The sequence below is a fragment of the Hordeum vulgare genome, chromosome 5H (assembly GCF_904849725.1).
Source record: "Hordeum vulgare subsp. vulgare chromosome 5H, MorexV3_pseudomolecules_assembly, whole genome shotgun sequence".
Taxonomy (NCBI): Eukaryota; Viridiplantae; Streptophyta; class Magnoliopsida; order Poales; family Poaceae; genus Hordeum; species Hordeum vulgare.
In genome coordinates, this window is record NC_058522.1 from 452,766,068 (window position 1) to 452,784,592 (window position 18,525).

The window sequence follows — 18,525 nt, forward strand, 5'->3', positions numbered from 1 at the left end:
ATTCATACACAGACTTTTCAACTCAAAACATTTTTTTTTTGGTGTTGCTAGAAGTCATCTAGCTAAATTTTAGTTATGTCTCATCCATCTTTATAGTCATTGGATTGATGTTATGAGATGCGTGTGTGCTGACGTGAGTTGTAGTACCACTCGTTATTTTAAAAAAAAATGAGATCAAATTATATTTTATTTAGATGAGTTTCAGGCATTCTTTATTTATTTTTGGTTTATTTTGGTGTGTTTGATTGCCTATATAAGCCTAGGACGGTATCTTAAACGAGGGGTTTTGGTAAAGTGCTTTAAAAAACTTGCACGCATCCCTACTATTAAATGGAAAAAGGTACACACTGAAACTCAAATTATCCTTATTCCCCCCTGATTCTCCACGGCATGGAGTTCAACTGTCCACGGCAGCCGTGGTGTTTCAACCGTCGACGTTAGCTCGGCCTCCTGCACATGTACGTAATGCGTCAAAAACGTGTGTATGTACGTACGTACATACGATCGACAGCTACCACGCTGCGTCTGAGCGTTGACATGTCATCCCCGACCGGCCCACACCCTGGCACCGCCGTGGATCGCATGATCCGTCTACTGGAAGCACGCCGGCCGCGGAAAGCCCCGGTCGTTTCGCGCCGCCGGGGCGGGACTAGTTTGGGTTGCACTTTTCTGACCTGGACACAGGGGCGACGGAACTGCGCTTTTGGTCGGGGTCGGCTTCTGGGCACCAACTCCCTTTTCTTTTCTCATTGTCCGTTCGTGCTTGGTGCGAACAAGGGTCGGATCCAGCTCCAGCCCAACAGGGTCGCCCCGGGCCTTCATTGTACACCCTAGCGATTTGGGTCTCATGCTACGGTATTTCGCTACAGTATGCTGCGAACCTAGTAATTATAGAACAACAACGTTTTAGAAAATAGTGTGACTTTTCTTAGGTGAATAAAGGGTGCGAAGGGTCTCTTTTCCGGGGTGCTTCAAGACTAGAGGGCTTTTTTCACCAGAATTTTTTTAATCTATTCATTTTCAATCATGTCAGCTCAACGAACACCAAAAATAATAAAATCATATCGAAATCCGTAGACCACCTAGCGATGGTTATAAGCACTGGAGCAAGTTGAAGACGCGCAACCCTCCACATCGAAGCTAGGTAAATTTTGTTGTAATAGGCAATCGAAAAGTCGTAGTGCTAAGGTCACGAAGGACCGATACATCAAAACAGTCACCGTCTCCAGTGAAGAATAGCGTAGATTGAAAGGATCCAACCTGAAGAGACATGAACATAGACAAAGGACGGCCAAATCCTAGCAGATTCACCGAAGTTACACGTTCACACGCCCCCGATGATGCTAGACACACCACCTCAATGTGGCCTAGGTGAGGAGAATTTTATTCCATCTCTATGGAGCTGCAACCGTCTCACCCATCGACGATGACTAAGGGCCTCTTGATTCATAGAATTCTAAAACCATGTGAATAGGAAAAACATGTGATTGAAATGTCATGGTCATCTCGACCCTATATGTTTTTGGTTGTTTGATTGCATCATAGAGAAAAACAAAGGATGAAAAAGTTTGGGTGGATGCTAGAAATCCTATGAAAAACAGTACAAAGAAATCCTTATGGAATTGCCATAAGAATTAAATCCTATGAATCAAACAACCAACATAGGAGAATATCCTAAGGATTTTAATCCATTAAAATTTCTATGAAAGTACTTTGAATCAAAGAGTCCTACCTAAGACTTTTCTAACAACCCTTGGAAAGAAAGACTGCTCCAACAACATCCAAAAAAGTAGAGACCAAAATTTGGTTTTTGGTGTGGAGAAAAAATGATTTAGGTATACATTTTCTTTTACATTTACAACGGACGAAAAAATAGGATACCCATGCTTTTTAGAATCACACATGGTGATCCAATGACTGGAACAACAACAATGGCAGTGGAATCCAACGACAATGGAGTTTGGGGATGGCGTGGGAGCTTGGGGACAGCAACGCGGTGCTCGGGGATGGCTGCGAGGAGCTTGGGGTGGTGGTGGGGGAGGGGGGCTTCTTGTAGTGTATTTTCGATGTCAATCGACCCTAACTTCCTAAGATTCTCAATCAACCAGTTTTGTATATCCCCTAAGGGTGTGTTTGGTTGAAGAATGAGGTGGAACATAATGGAATGATTCCATGACATTCCATGACATTCCATTCCACAAGATTACGTTCCTATGTTTGGTTGAAATAATAAATGGAACGGGTCTGCCGCCGCCGCCGCACCTGATCGGGGCGCCGCGCACCTGCTCCTCGAGCCGCCGCAGAGGGAGAGGGAGAGGGCGGCGCCGGAGAGGGAGAGGGAGAGGGCGGCGCCGGAGAGGGAGAGGGAGAGGGCGCCGCCGGAGAGGGAGAGGGCGGTGCTGGATAGGGAGAGGGAGAGGGCAGCGCCGAAGAAGGAGAGGGCAGCTCCGAAGACGGTTCCGCGTGGTTCCTCCGATTTGGAGGTACCAACGCATTCGGGATCTTGGGGGAATATGCCGTTCCGGAGAATGAGTTGGTTCCGGTTCCTCTACCCAACTAGAGAACGACCCCTCGGAACGGAATGGACCCGTTACATTCCACTTGATGACAAGTAACCAAACACACCCTAAAAGTTAAGAGTATGTACCTACCTTTGACACGTATAGGTGAAAACATTTTCGATAACCAGCGAACAAGACCAAACAAAGCCATTGATATGCAAAAAAACGTAGATAATCTTTTAGTGGGCTAAGATTCTTTTCACATGATTAAGAATAAGAGGGAAGTAAAGATGGTCTTTGCAGAAACTTGGCTTTCAGAAGACCTGGATTAATTTTATCATGCAATGTGTATCTAATATTGAATACCGGATTCAATTTAATGCGAAAGAAAGTGAAAGTTTCAAGCCTAGGAGAGATTTATTGGGGAAATTCTTTTATCTATTTCTTTATCATCTGACCGGTTAGTAAAGTATTACCAATTACCGCATATGTCTTATGTACTTATGATGCCAGCAAAAGCATCAAGGCAAAAAATTGAGTTACAAGCATCAACAACAAAAAAATGTTTAGCTATTATTGTCATTTTTGTTGAAGAAGTGTTGTTCGGAATTGGAACGGTCTGTATCTGTGACATGTGCACGCTCACTAGTGTTTTTCCTGCATATAAATGACTTGTAAAAATGGGAACCTCCTCTCTTCTCTAGAGTGGGTTATGGAAATAGTTAAGCTAAGATCAATACATCAAGAAAACATAATGTTTGTGTAGAATTAGGGGTTCACGCCCATATGAATAATAATCTTGAATAATATTACGAGATCACTACATATTTATACATATGCAACATCAAAAAATAGTCGTTGAATTTCCTATGGGTTAGCTATGAATCGTCTACATTGTTATTTGTTTTTAACAAAATAGCCATTCAATTGTCTATCAATGTATAGTTCAGCAACTTTGTGGTCAATTGATATATAAACATATTGACTCAAGATCCTGGGGCACTAGAGAAAATTCAGAGCCAAATATACAGTTTCACAATTGTCTCAACCAAACAGTTTTCATCCTGCTGAAACTTCACAGGAGCTTTTTCAGAATTCACCCTGAGCTTCTGATGGGATGAAAATGAAAGCTAGCTTCCTTGCCTTGCAAGAATCTCTAACTTTCCACGGCTGACCGCTAATTACAAATCAAACCCGGAGTCAACACCCGCCGAATGTCATGAAGAGTGTATAGACTACTTTCCATCACAGAGCTAAGTTCATATTGGAACACGCTTCTTATTTTTCTGACTAAAACCTGAGGAGGTTAGAATTAGCGGCCAACGCAGAATCCACCTAAGCGCTGAGGTTAGCGCCCGGCGGCTAGGCAACATGATCATCTCACGCTTCACCTGCCTGAGCTTTCTGGTGGAAAACAACCGTTAAGGCCTGGCACGGGAAATACAAACGCAGAAACGCTGATGAAAGCAGCAGACCGATTTTTTTTTAAAAGGAGAAAGACCCTCGGCATCATTCGGACGATGCATGCAGTCACCTTATTAATTATTTATAAAAACCTTACAAAGTAATACGTCAATACATCTAAAGTCATCATCTCGACAACATATGTCGCTACTCCTATCTTTGATGAAGGGATGCCGATAATCCGAACCGAATACCAAACAGACTTCGCATCATAGCCTAACATCTAAAACCGAAGGCCCCAATCAAGCCACGGTGCCGGGTCTCGGGCTCACAGCGGTCCGACGCACTCTCAAAAGCCGCCGCAGCAGTCTTTCACCGATTCTTCTTTAGATTTGTACCGACGCATCGACCTTGCCAGGCCTATCTGCCGTCCACGTCACCACGACGCCAGACAACACCATCATCCTGCGCTCGTCCATCCATGCCGTCGAGACCCGCCGTTGTTGACGTGCGAGATGCCACACCGCTCCTCCAATACGAACATCACTGGTCCCATCCCCTCCGCCTGCAGTTTCTCTAACCGAGCACCCGAACGACCCACGCGGCGCCTTCAAGAAGGACACGACACAAACAGTGATGTCGCGCCCAATCTGAAGAGATTTTGGGCCTTCACCTGGGCATGGGGTCGGGGTGGAGGGAAGGGACCTCGACAACGCCTGCAAGAAGGATAACGGCGACCTTGGTTGTCGCCACCGTCGGGATGAGCGAATCATCTAGAGTTTCCTCCGGTCCGGTGTCATCTCTACCAACTCCCGCGAACGCATCGAGGCCGAGGATCGGGGTCGCAAGCCACCAATTGCAGCGGGGAAGAGCCTGCAACGTGGAGGAGATCCACCGGCAACTCGTCGCCCACGCGGCCAAGACGCCATCCATCCGCCACCCGCGAGCGTCGCCAGCCAAGGGCCGCATCGCCATGCCTATAAGGGCCGCAGCGGCCCCAGATCCAGTATTCTCCGCGAAGACCGGAGGGACGGGATCCGCCACCACGCGACCCACACTGCCTTCCGAGGTCGCCGCTGCCGGGAGCTGCCACGCTGCCGGAACACCCACACCCTGTTGATCTGGGCAACGTGCACCGCAACAAATCCACCACCATCGGGACTCGCCGCATCGTCGGAAGGGCCGCACCCCGCGGATCTGGATGCCCGCGCCGTCCGTGGATTCGAGGGAGGGAGGAGAGGCCCTCCGCCGTCGCCATCGGACGCACGGGCTCTTTGCCCGGCGGCCGACCACGGACAGCGGCGGAAGGAAGGTGGGCGTTGTGGGAGGACTAGGCGACGGCGGCGTCTGAGAATTCCCGACTCGCCCACGCGGGGGGCGACGCGAGAGACGTGAAACAGCAGACCGATGATTGCCAACTTATAGATAAAGTGAAGCTGAATTCAGCATCTGAAGTGAAGTCGGTAAGAATGCAGTAAGCATCATTGGATGTTAATTAATGAAGGAATTGCACCTTTTCAGGGTGTAATTTTTAGCAAGTTATTAGGTATCTAAACTTTACTCATTCAAATAAAACAAAAAGGCTACATGTGCAACTCGGTTTCCATTTCTACCATGAACACATTAGCATATTTATAACTCTGAGACAAAAGCAATCTTTGGTCAGTTGTTCGAAAATTACCTATAACAAAAGGCTAACAACCCTTGCAAAGTCATGTTCTATTGTAATGACAAAATCATATAAACCTGGGTAATTAACAAATCTGGGGACATGCTTGTCGCGATGCGCCGGTAGTGACCAGCTCCTAGGCCCAGTTTCTACATAAAGCCGACCCAAAAGGCAAATTGGCCACCAAATTTAGGGCCAGGTTAGTTTCCCAATTTGTAACATTGGATCATTTTTATGTCATTTGTCTTCAGATTACATTCGGAAAGTGTATTATGATGTATTTATATTTTTCTCCTTCAATTTCCACATATTCTTATTTTTTACTTCTTTTTTTACCTATTTCCCTTTTTATTTTCTTCTAGTTTTCTTTTTGGCATTTCTCCCTTCTAGTTCCATGAAATGGTGCATTCGTGGCTACTTAGAAGAGTATTCATATAGTATAATTATTGTTTGTCGAGTTATCTTATTCGCTAACATGTAAAGTATTCCCTTAGATCGATATTAATTCTCGCAGACTTGGTACAAATTTCCAACTTCAAAGTCCCTACGGACGCGAATTTGGATTCTTATTATTTCAAAAAAAGCTTGTTATGGGGGCTTTCCCTTACAGTTTTCCTTCAAGAACAAATTCCAACTTTAAACTGAGTTGTCGCAAATTAATATGGAGCGGAGGGAGTAGCGCTTTTGTTTTGAACAAAAAGTTAACACAAGGTATTTGCTCATTCTTCCTCATGTAGTGAACCTTTTCAACAACCTGGATCACATTTTTTTCATAGAATGGATGAAGATATTTCAGACATATCGCATGATTTTGAGAAACATTTCTTATACACATTTTCAAATGCCAGACTAACAATTTTCAAATGTTTTATGTAAACGGTTTTTTGTAATACATATATTTTAATATGTTGGTATATAAAAAAACTTATAAAAATAAAGCTAAAATTGAAACAAAAATGTGAAACAAAAACAGAAAAAACGATGATGTGTCCTCCAACGAGCTTGGGCGGCCCCTATAAGTAGGCGCGCCGCTTACTGTAGAATGTGTATTAAAAAATATTAAATATGTATATTTTTTCCAAAAATGTGTACCAAAAATTAATAATGCGTATTAAAAAATTAACATGAAAATATTAATATTAAACATTTTTAATCATATATTTTGAAAAAATTAACTGTGTTTAAAAGTGGCTACTAATATATAACAATAATGTACAATGTGTGAAAAATTAGTCATTAAACACAAAAAAGATAAAATATCAATCATGTACAAGCAAAATGTTTCTAATGTATATGAAATACGTATTACGTGTATTAATCTTTTTAAAGATAAAAACATAAATTTTGAAAATGCTGATAGTTTATTAAAAGTCGTTAATCACATAGTATGCAAAAAATGTTCCTGATATATAACAAAAATGTACATTGTATGAAAAAAATAGTTATCAAGCATTGTTAATCATGTATTAAAATATTTCAACATGTATAAAAATGTTTGTGCTGTATACATAAAATGGATAAATGTGCATGAAAAATGTAGACATGTATTGAAGAAAACATAAAAGGAAATCTGTGGAAGTCAGAGAAACTAAGAAAGAAACACCTCAGAAACGAATAACAAAATGAGAATCACGAAGAAAACCATGAAAACCCATGAGAAAACAAAGAAGCCACCCCCCCCCCCCCCCCCAAATTTGTTTTTTGAAAAGAACCAAAGAAAAATGAAGAAAGCTGTTGGAAACTAAGAAAGAAAAAACACAAGAGAAAAATATAGAAAACCCAATAAAAAACGGAAAAACAATAAAACCAGTAGAAATCTGAATAAACAAAGAAAATATTGAAATAACAAAAATCTAATAAACCCGTGAAGAGAAATATGACAGTGAATAAACGGAACAAACTGAAAAAAAAACTAGAAAGAATAAAATCAAAGCGTACACAACGAGCGAAGGAATGCACAAACATGGCCGGACCAGTACTGTAGCACGCTGCAGAAACTTCAGGCAAGACGGTAGATAGTCCTGCATACAACGATGTATTTTTTTTTTGAAACGGAGGCATTGCCTCATCTACTCCCTCCGTTCCTAAATATAAGACATTTTAGAGATTACACTATGAACTACATACGGATGTACATAGACATGTTTAAGAGTGTAGATTCACCCATTTTGCTCCGTATATAGTCTACTAATGAAATCTCTAAAAGGTCTTATATTTAGAAACGGAGGGAATATTAAATAAGCAGAAGAGAATTGCCCAGTTAATCATGGAAAATTGGGCAAAAACCGGTACAACAAGGGTCTAGCCCATTCCCATAGACTGACATACTCAGTGCAAAGCCCACCCTTATCGACGACACGTCGACCTACGGCCAGACAACGCAGCTCCGACTCTGACAGAGAACTCTGTAGGACAAAACCACGCACGGCTGGCGCCACAAAAGATCGCCGAACGGGCTATCTGCAGCCAGCCATCGTATACCGCAGGGCCCTGCCGCTGCAGCTTCGACTCCAAAGCAACAAACACACCCAGGCAAAACCGTGAACACGTCGAAGAAGAGCCGACTACCGCAACCATTGCCGCGTTGCCGACATCACTCCCACCATCATCGTTGCCACAGAAGTCTGGACGCCACACCCGCCACCAACCGTCGTCAACCGGTCCCGCTCACCGACGCCAAGCTCCCAAAACGAAGCCCTCAAGAGGGAATACAACACCAAGGCGTCGTCATCGTCCGATCACAGATCAAAGTTTCCCCCGAAGAGACCGAAAAGGCCAGATCCGCGTGGGAGGGGTGGGAGAACAAGCAACGATGCCTCCAAGAAGCTCAACGACGGTCACAACCGCCGCCATCGCTGGTCACGACACGAGGCCAAGACATGATTTTCACCAAGCTCCACACCACCTAAGTCGCACATCATCCTGCATTGACGTCAGCTAGCCCACCAAACATGACCACCATCAAAGCTGCCCATCGACGAAGAAGCACCAAGACCCGTCGCAGCCAACCGCACCCCGCGGAGACCACCGATGGTCGAAGACCTGATCCGCATCACGCACTGCCGGAGCGCACTTCCTCGTCATCATGGACCTTCGATCCGCGCACCCCGAAGGGCATCCACACGATGCCACACCACGCAGACACCCACCGGTCGCGCCCCTAGCGGCAGAAGCCGCCGCCCAAGCACCGTGCAGGCCGCTCCGGGCCCTTTACCATGAGCTCGCCGCCTGCGGAACTCGCCCCTCATCTCGCCGGGGACACTTCCCGCGCCCAGCGCACCTCGCCAGCCGGCCGCCTAGAACGCGCCCAGGCCGTGCACGACCGCGACCACGGGCCTGCCTGAGCCCTGGCCCAAACACCACGGCCACCACTCCACCGATGGACCCTAGCAGCCGCCCGCGGCGGAGACCCCCGCGCGAGGCCCCCTGTGTTGGGGAACGTCGCATGGGAAACAAAAATTTTCCTACGTGCACGAAGACCTATCATGGTGATGTCCATCTATGAGAGGGGATGAGTGATCTACGTAGCCTTGTAGATCGTACAGCAGAAGCGTTAGTGAACGCGGTTGATGTAGTGTAACGTCCTCACGTCCCTCGATCTGCCCCGCGAACAATCCCGCGATCAGTCCCAGGATCTAGTACCGAACGGACGGCACCTCCGCGTTCAGCACACGTACAGCTCGACGATGATCTCGGCCTTCTTGATCCAGCAAGAGAGACGGAGAGGTAGAAGAGTTCTCCGGCAGCGTGACGGCGCTCCGGAGGTTGGTGATGACCTTGTCTCAGCAGGGCTCCGCCCGAGCTCCGCAGAAACGCGATCTAGAGGAAAAACCGTGGAGGTATGTGGTCGGGCTGTCGTGGAAAAGTCGTCTCAAATCAGCCCTAAAACCTCCGTATATATAGGTGGGAGGCAGGGGACCTTGCCTTGGGGCTCAAGGAGCCCCAAGGGGGTCGGCCGAGTCCAAGGGGGGAGGACTCCCCCCCCCAAACCGAGTTGGACTTGGTTTGGTGGGAGGGAGTCCCCCTTCCTTCCCACCTCCTCCTTTTTTTTTTCTTTTCTCTTGATTTTTTCTTCTTGGCGCATAGAGCCCTTTTGGGCTGTTCCACCAGGCCACTAAGGGCTGGTGTGCCACCCTCAAGGCCTATGGGCTTCCCCGGGGTGGGTTGCCCCCCCGGTGAACTCCCGGAACCCATTCGTCATTCCCGGTACATTCCCGGTAACTCCGAAAACCTTCCGGTAATCAAATGAGGTCATCATATATATCAATCTTCGTTTCCGGACCATTCCGGAAACCCTCGTGACGTCCGTGATCTCATCCGGGACTCCGAACAACATTCGGTAACCAACCATATAACTCAAATACGCATAAAACAACGTCGAACCTTAAGTGTGCAGACCCTGCGGGTTCGAGAACTATGTAGACATGACCTGAGAGACTCCTCGGTCAATATCCAATAGCGGGACCTGGATGCCCATATTGGATCCTACATATTCTACGAAGATCTTATCGTTTGAACCTCAGTGCCAAGGATTCATATAATCCCGTATGTCATTCCCTTTGTCCTTCGGTATGTTACTTGCCCGAGATTCGATCGTCAGCATCCGCATACCTTTTTCAATCTCGTTTACCGGCAAGTCTCTTTACTCGTTCCGTAATACAAGATCCCGCAACTTACATTAAGTTACATTGCTTGCAAGGCTTGTGTGTGATGTTGTATTACCGAGTGGGCCCCGAGATACCTCTCCGTCACACGGAGTGACAAATCCCAGTCTTGATCCATACTAACTCAACTAACACCTTCGGAGATACCTGTAGAGCATCTTTATAGTCACCCAGTTACGTTGCGACGTTTGATACACACAAAGTATTCCTCCGGTGTCAGTGAGTTATATGATCTCATGGTCATAGGAATAAATACTTGACACGGAGAAAAAAACAGTAGCAACAAAATGGCACGATCAACATGCTACGTCTATTAGTTTGGGTCTAGTCCATCACGTGATTCTCCTAATGACGTGATCCAGTTATCAAGCAACAACATCTTGTTCATAATCAGAAGACACTGACTATCTTTGATCAACTGGCTAGCCAACTAGAGGCTTGCTAGGGACGGTGTTTTGTCTATGTATCCACACATGTAAATGAGTCTTCATTCAATACAATTATAGCATGGACAATAAACGACTATCTTGATACAGGAATTATAATAATAACTATATTTATTATTGCCTCTAGGGCATAATTCCAACAGTCTCCCACTTGCACTAGAGTCAATAATCTAGCCCTCACATCACCATGTGAATTACATTGTAATAAATCTAACACCCATACAGTTCTGGTGTTGATCATGCTTTGGCCGTGGAAGAGGTTTAGTCAGCGGGTCCGCTACATTCAGATCCGTGTGCACTTTGCATATATTCACGTCCTCTCCCTCGACGTAGTCGCAGATGAGGTTGAAGCGTCGTTTGATGTGTCTGGACTTCTTGTGAAACCGTGGTTCCTTTGCTAAGGCAATGGCATCCGTGTTGTCACAGAACAAGGTTATTGGATTCAGTGCACTTGGCACCACTCCAAGATCCGTCATGAACTGCTTCATCCAGACACCCTCCTTAGCCGCCTCCGAGGCAGCCATGTACTCTGCTTCACATGTAGAATCTGCTACGACGCTTTGCTTGGAACTGCACCAGCTTACCGCACCCCCATTAAGAATAAATACGTATCCGGTTTGCGACTTAGAGTCGTCCGGATCTGTGTCAAAGCTTGCATCGACGTAACCTTTTACGGCGAGCTCTTTGTCACCTCCATACATGAGAAACATCTCCTTAGTCCTTTTCAGGTACTTTCAGGATATTCTTGACCGCTATCCAGTGATCCACTCCTGGATTACTCTGGAACCTACCTGCCATACTTATGGCCAGGCTAACATCCGGTCTAGTGCACAACATTGCATACATGATAGAACCTATGGCTGAAGCATAGGGGACGGAGCGCATATGCTCTCTATCTTCATCAGTTGCTGGGCACTGAGTCTTACTCAATCTCGTACCTTGTAAAACTGGCAAGAACCCTTTCTTGGACTGTTCCATTTTGAACCTCTTCAAAACTTTATCAAGGTATGTGCTTTTTGAAAGTCCTATCAGGCGTTTTGATCTATCCCTATAGATCTTAATGCCTAGAATGTAAGCAGCTTCTCCTAGGTCCTTCATAGAGAAACTTTTATTCAAGTAACCTTTTATGCTCTCCAAAAACTCTACGTTGTTTCCAATCAGTAATATGTCATCCACATATAATATCAGAAACGCCACAGAGCTCCCACTCACTTTCTTGTAAATACAAGATTCTCCAACCACTTGTATAAACCCAAATGCTTTGATCACCTCATCAAAACGTTTGTTCCAACTCCGAGATGCTTGCACCAGTCCATAAATGGATCGCTGGATCTTGCACACCTTGTTAGCATTCTTAGGATCGACAAAACCTTCGGGTTGTATCATATACAACTCTTCCTTAAGGAAACCGTTAAGGAACGCCGTTTTGACATCCATCTGCCAAATTTCGTAATCGAAAAATGCAGCTATTGCTAACATGATTCTGACGGACTTAAGCATCGCTACGGGTGAGAAAGTCTCATCGTAGTCAATTCCTTGAACTTGTGAAAAACCCTTTTCCACAAGTCGAGATTTATAAACGGTCACATTGCCATCAGCGTCCGTCTTCCTCTTAAAGATCCATTTGTTCTGAATAGCCTTGCGACCCTCAGGCAGTACCTCCAAAGTCCACACTTTGTTCTCATACATGGATCCTATCTCGGACTTCATGGCTTCCAGCCATTTGTTGGAATCTGGGCCCACCATCGCTTCTTCATAATTTGCAGGTTCATTGTTGTCTAACAACATGATTGATAAGACGGGATTACCGTACCACTCTGGAGCAGCACGTGGTCTCGTCGACCTGCGCGGTTCGACAGAAACTTGAATTGGAGTTTCATGATCATCATCATTAACTTCCTCCTCAACCGGCGTCGCAACGACAGAGGTTTCCCCTTGCCCTGCGCCACCATCTAGAGGGATGAGAGGTTCGACAACCTCGTCAAGTTCTATCTTCCTCCCACTCAATTCTCTCGAGAGAAACTCCTTCTCGAGAAAAGCTCCGTTTTTAGCAACAAACACTTTGCCCTCGGATTTGAGATAGAAGGTGTACCCAACTGTCTCCTTTGGGTAACCTATGAAGACGCACTTTTCCGCTTTGGGTTCCAGCTTTTCAGGCTGAAGCTTTTTGACATAAGCATCACATCCCCAAACTTTAAGAAACGACAACTTTGGCCTTTTGCCATACCACAGTTCGTATGGTGTCGTCTCAACGGATTTTGATGGTGCCCTATTTAAAGTGAATGCAGCTGTTTCTAATGCATAACCCCAAAATGATAACGGCAAATCAGTAAGAGACATCATAGATCGCACCAACTCTAATAAAGTACGATTACGACGTTCGGACACACCATTACGCTATGGTGTTCCAGGCGGTGTTAATTGTGAAACAATTCCACATTGTCTTAAGTGAGCACCAAACTCGAAACTCAGATATTCACCCCCACGATCAGACCGCAGGAACTTGATCTTCTTGTTACGATGATTTTCCACTTCACCCTGAAATTGCTTGAACTTTTCAAATGTTTCAGACTTGTGCTTCATCAAGTAGACATAACCATATCTACTTAAATCGTCAGTGAAGGTGAGAAAATAACGATATCCGCCGCGTGCCTCCACGCTCATCGGACCACACACATCGGTATGTATGATTTCCAACAAGTCACTTGCACGCTCCATTGTTCCGGAGAACGGAGTTTTAGTCATCTTGCCCATGAGGCATGGTTCGCACGTGTCAAGTGAATCAAAGTCAAGTGACTCCAAAAGTCCATCAGCATGGAGTTTCTTCATGCGCTTTACACCAATATGACCTAAGCGGCAGTGCCACAAAAATATGGCGCTATCATTGTTTACTCTAACTCTTTTGGTCTCAATGTTATGTATATGCGTATCGCTATCAAGATTCAATATGAACAATCCTCTCACATTCGGTGCATGACCATAAAAGATGTTACTCATAGAAATAGAACAACCAATATTCTCTGACTTAAAAGAGTAACCGTCTCGCAATAAACAAGATCCAGATATAATGTTCATGCTCAACGCAGGCACTAAATAACAATGATTTAAATTCATCACTAATCCCGACGGTAGCTGAAGTGACACTGTGCCGACGGCGATTGCATCAACCTTGGAACCATTTCCTACGCGCATCGTCACTTCATCTTTCGCCAGCCTTCGTCTATTCCGCAGGTCCTGTTTCGAGTTGCAAATATGAGCAACAGAACCGGTATCGAATACCCATGCACTACTACGAGAGCCGGTTAAGTACACATCAATAACATGGATATCAAATATACCTGATTTTTCTTTGGCCGCCTTCTTATCTGCCAGATACTTGGGGCAATTGCGCTTCCAGTGACCCATACCCTTGCAATAGTAACACTCCGTTTCAGGCTTAGGTCCAGCTTTGGGTTTCTTCGGCGGATTGGCAACAGGCTTGCCGCTCTTCTTAGAATTATCCTTCTTGCCTTTGCCGTTTCTCTTGAAACTAGTGCTCTTATTCACCATCAACACTTGATGCTCTTTACGGAGTTCAGACTCTGCGACTTTCAACATCGCAAACAACTCGCCGGGTGACTTGTTCATCCCTTTCATGTTGTAGTTCAACACAAAGCCTTTATAGCTTGGCGGCAGTGATTGAAGGATTCTGTCAGTGATAGCCTCTTGCGGGAGTTCAATCCCAGCTCAGCTAGACGGTTTGAGTACCCAGACATTTTGAGCACATGTTCACTGACAGACGAGTTTTCCTCCATCTTGCAAGCATAGAATCTATCGGAGGTCTCATACCTCTCGATCCGGGCGTTCTTCTGGAAGATAAACTTCAACTCCTGGAACATCTCAAATGCTCCATGACGCTCAAAGCGACGTTGAAGTCCCGGTTCTAAGCCATACAAGAATGCACATTGAACTATTGAGTAGTCCTCCTTACGCGCTAACCAAGCGTTCTTAACATCCTGATCAGCCGTAGCGGGTGGTTCATCTCCTAGCGCAGCATTAAGGACATAGTCCTTCTTCCCAGCTTGTAAGATTAGCTTAAGATTACGAGCCCAGTCTACAAAGTTGCTTCCATCATCTTTCAACTTAGCTTTCTCTAGGAACGTATTAAAATTCAGGATGACTGTCGCGTGAGCCATGATCTACAACACAAATATATTCAAAGTGGACTTAGACTATGTTCAAGATAATTAGAGTTTAACTTAATCAATTTATATGCTAAACTCCCACTCAAAAAGTACATCTCTCTAGTCATTTGAGTGGTTCATGATCCACCTACACTATCTCAAGTTCGATCATCACGTGAGTTGAGTATAGTTTCAGTGGTAAGCATCCCTATGCTAATCACATCATCTATATGATTCATGATCGATCTTTCGGTCTCATGTGTTCCGAGGCCATGTCTGCACATGCTAGGCTCGTCAAGCTTAACCCGAGTGTTCCGCGTGCGCAACTGTTTTGCACCCGTTGTATGTGAACGTTGAGTCTATCACACCCGATCATCACGTGGTGTCTCGAAACGACGAACTGTAGCAACGGTGCACAGTCGGGGAGAACACAATTTTGTCTTGAAATTTTAGTGAGAGATCACCTCATAATGCTACTGTCGTTCTAAGCAAAATAAGGTGCATAAAAGGATTAACATCACATGCAATTCATAAGTGACATGATATGGCCATCATCACGTGCTTCTTGATCTCCATCACCAAAGCACCGGCACGATCTTCTTGTCACCGGCGCCACACCATGATCATCCATCAACGTGTTGCCATCGGGGTTGTCGTGCTACTCATGCTATTACTACTAAAGCTACATCCTAGCAAAATAGTAAACGCATCTGCAAGCACAAACGTTAGTATAAAGACAACCCTATGGCTCCTGCCGGTTGCCGTACCATCGACGTGCAAGTCGATATTTTCTATTACAACATGATCATCTCATCCGGAAACCCTCGTGACGTCCGTGATCTCATCCGGGACTCCGAACAACATTCGGTAACCAACCATATAACTCAAATACGCATAAAACAACGTCGAACCTTAAGTGTGCAGACCCTGCGGGTTCGAGAACTATGTAGACATGACCCGAGAGACTCCTCGGTCAATATCCAATAGCGGAACCTGGATGCCCATATTGTATCCTACATATTCTACGAAGATCTTATCGTTTGAACCTCAGTGCCAAGGATTCATATAATCCCGTATGTCATTCCCTTTGTCCTTCGGTATGTTACTTGCCCGAGATTCGATCGTCAGCATCCGCATACCTATTTCAATCTCGTTTACCGGCAAGTCTCTTTACTCGTTCCGTAATACAAGATCCCGCAACTTACATTAAGTTACATTGCTTGTAAGGCTTGTGTGTGATGTTGTATTACCGAGTGGGCCCCGAGATACCTCTCCGTCACACGGAGTGACAAATCCCAGTCTTGATCCATACTAACTCAACTAACACCTTCGGAGATACCTGTAGAGCATCTTTATAGTCACCCAGTTACGTTGCGACGTTTGATACACACAAAGTATTCCTCCGGTGTCAGTGAGTTATATGATCTCATGGTCATAGGAATAAATACTTGACGCGGAGAAAAAAACAGTAGCAACAAAATGACACGATCAACATGCTACGTCTATTAGTTTGGGTCTAGTCCATCACGTGATTCTCCTAATGACGTGATCCAATTATCAAGCAACAACATCTTGTTCATAATCAGAAGACACTGACTATCTTTGATCAACTGGCTAGCCAACTAGAGGCTTGTTAGGGACGGTGTTTTGTCTATGTATCCACACATGTAAATGAGTCTTCATTCAATACAATTATAGCATGGACAATAAACGATTATCTTGATACAGGAATTATAATAATAACTATATTTATTATTGCCTCTAGGGCATAATTCCAACACCCTGCACTCCCGCCGCTCCCGCGCTCCGGCATCAGATAGGCGTCGCGCGCCCTCGACAGATCTGGGTCGCATCGACGCCGCCCCTTCGCCCCCTTAACCGCAACCCCAGCGCTCCGCGTGGCCGCGCCTCCATGCGCCCGCCTCGCCGGCCAGCCGCACCGCCCCGAGCAAGTGCAGCCGCCCGTGCTCCCGCCGAGACCACCGGCCCACGCCAGCCACCATCAGACGGGAGGAGGAAAAGGTGGCCCTGCCGCCGCCGAGCCGCGCAGGCTTTGCCCGGCAACCGCTGCCGGCGGCGGCGAGGGGAAGACGGGGAGATGGGTGGGCTGCTGGCGGCGGCGGCTAGGTCGCTCCCGAGCCGCCCGCGGGGACGACGCGAGAGCCGGTAAAGTTAGAAATAAAAAATACAACGATGTATAGTTCTTGCGTAGTTAGAGCATATCTATATTTGCTCTCAATACCCAAAAACTGCTTTTTTGGGTATTGGGGGCAAAAAACTAGCTTCAAGAGCATACCCATAAATGGGCCCCACCAAAAAAAATTAGGCCACTACCCAAAATCTAGCCCAGAATTGGCATATATGGGTATTGTGGGGCAAATACCCATCCGACCCAAATCTCGCGCGGGAACTGGAAACCGCTCACGCGCGGAAGTTTCCCTCGTCGCCTCGCCTCCCCGCCCGACCCCGCCACCGCGCGCTGCCGTCGCGCCGGCTGCCGCCCCGCCATGGATGAGGGGGTCGTTGACCCCGCCACCTCCGTCGCCCCTCCCACACCCCCTCCCGCCCCTCCCGCCGCCCTGCATGCTGCCCCCGCGGCCACGACGTCCAAGCCGAAGGCCGCCCGGTGGCTAGGGTTGGCGAAGCAGCCGCGGCCGGTCGCCGCGACCCCCGCTTCTCCTGGCGCGCTAGAGAGCGCCGCCGAGCCTGCTCCGACCGCCGCCCCGTGTATGATTTCTATTAAATTCGGATTATATTATGTTGGTGTATGATAAATGTTGGAAAGAAGTAGAGAGAAGGAAATGATCAAAACAATGAAACCAGTTCTTGGGTACCCAAATATGGGTAAGCTTGAAAAGCAGAATTTTTTTTGGATACCCAAACCTTCTCTCTCCTGTATCCATAATGATTTTGACTACCTAAAATATGGGTATGCTTTTGGAGATGCTCTTATAGTGAGCTCCTGGCCGCCCCCAAACATAATAGTCCTCGCGTGGAACTCTCGCGGGTCGTGAGTGACCCATAACCATAAAACAGCTTGCTACTCGTCACCGCATGACTAGAAAAAAATCCATTTTAAACCTTGAATTTGTAATGGTCGGGCGGAATGAATCCCCAAGTCGAAATCCCGGTCGATCATACCTTGAACTATGTAATCGTAGTCTAAATCGAACCCTAGCAGATTTCAATCAGGATTTATCTTATGGGCCGGTCCACTTTAGTTTTTTTCCATTTACAATTTGTTGGGCCGTGCTCCTCGACGCCTGCAACGCCATCGCTGCCTGCGTTGATCGCCTCCGTCGCCGCCGCCTCCTCTCTCGCCTCGCGCCCCACCTCGCCTCGTCCTCACCCCCGTCCCCGTCCTCCCTCAGCCGCACGCCCGCCATGCCCGGCATCTCTCCGCGGCCAGTGCGCCGCCGGCGAAGTCACCACCCTGGTCGACCTCGACCCCAGCAGCGGTAGGACGTTCGACCTCGGGTACTACAGGGGCGTCGCGGCGAGGAGGGGCCTCCTCTCCACCGACGGCGCGCTGCTCCTCAACGGGGACACCAGCGCCTACGTGATGCGCCAGGGCAACGCCACCGCGACCGCCGAGTTCTTCGCCGACTTCGCCGCCTCCTTAGTCAACATGAGCAAGATCGGCGCGCTGACGCACCACAAGGGCGAGATAAGGAGGCA